The following is a 1,261-nucleotide window of genomic DNA, read 5'->3' as shown; positions in this document are numbered from 1 at the left end:
TTTCCCTTCTTCCTTTTGCCCCTAGCCTTACGGAGGAGAGGTGGGATTGTTGTGGATTGGTGTTCGGGAAGGACGAAAAGCAGTACGAGTTCCCAGGGTGGCCACCCTAGTCCTTCTCGATCGTCGTCCCCTGCAGTTCCCCCCTTTTTCCGAAGGCGCGGGGTTTGGGAAGCTTGTTCTCTGTTTGAGCCTCCCCTTGTGAGCCGGTAGCCACGTTTGATATCTCTTGCTTTCCTGTTTTTTTCTTCCCTTCTTGCTTTTGGCCCCTTAGCTTTACGGAGAAAAGGTGGGATTGTTGTGGATTGGTGTTCAGGAAGGACAAAAAGCAGTGCGAGTTCTGAGGGTGGCCACCCTAGTCCTTCTCGATCGTCGTCCGCTGCAGTTCCCCCCCTTTTTGTGAAGGCACGGGGGTGGGGAAGCTTGTTCCCTGTTTGAGCCTCCCCCTGTGAGCCGGTGGACGTGTTTGATATCTCTCTTTCTTTCATGTTGTTTTCTTCCCTTCTTTCGGCCCCTAGCTTTACGGAGAAAAGGTGGGATTATTGTGGATTGGTGTTCGGGAAGGACGAAAAGCAGTGTGAGTTCCCAGGGTGGCCACCCTAGTCCTTCTCGATCGTCGTCCCCTGCAGTTCCCCCCTTTTTGCGAAGGCACGGGGTTGGGGAAGCTTGTTCTCTGTTTGAAGCCTCCCCTTGTGAGCCGGTAGCCACGGTTGATATATCCCTTTCTCTCTTGTTGTTTTCTTCCCTTCTTCCTCGTGGCCCCTAGCGTTACGGATAAAAGGTGGGATTGTTGTGGATTGGTGTTCCGGAAGGACGAAACACAGTGCGAGCTCCCAGGGTGGCCACCCTAGTCCTTCTCGATCGTCGTCCCCTTCAATTCCCCCCTTTTGCCGAAGGCATGGGGCTTGGGAGGCTTCTGCTTTGTTTTCTACCCTGTTCTCTTCCTTTTGGTCCCTAGCTCTACGGAGAAAACGGGGAATTGTTGTGGGTTGGTGTCGGGGAAGGGCTAAAAGCAGTGCGAGCTCCCGGGGTGGCCACCCTAGTCCTTCTCGATCACTGTCCCACGTATTTCCCCCCTTTTTGCGAGGGCGTGGGGCTGGGGGGAGATTGTCCTTTGTTCGAGCCTCCCCCCGTGAGGGGCTTAGACACCTTTGTTTCTCTTTCTCTCGTGCGTTTTTCCTCCTTTTGCCCCTTGGCCTTACATTTGTTGTGGGGGGTGCCCCTATTCAGTTTTGTGGCCGATTTTTCGGTAATACGTGGAAAC

This window comes from Pinus tabuliformis, chromosome 7, assembly GCF_031772625.1.
Source record: "Pinus tabuliformis cultivar Carrire ecotype Pingquan chromosome 7, CPIR1, whole genome shotgun sequence".
Lineage (NCBI taxonomy): Eukaryota > Viridiplantae > Streptophyta > Pinopsida > Pinales > Pinaceae > Pinus > Pinus tabuliformis.
This window is presented reverse-complemented; position numbering follows the sequence as displayed.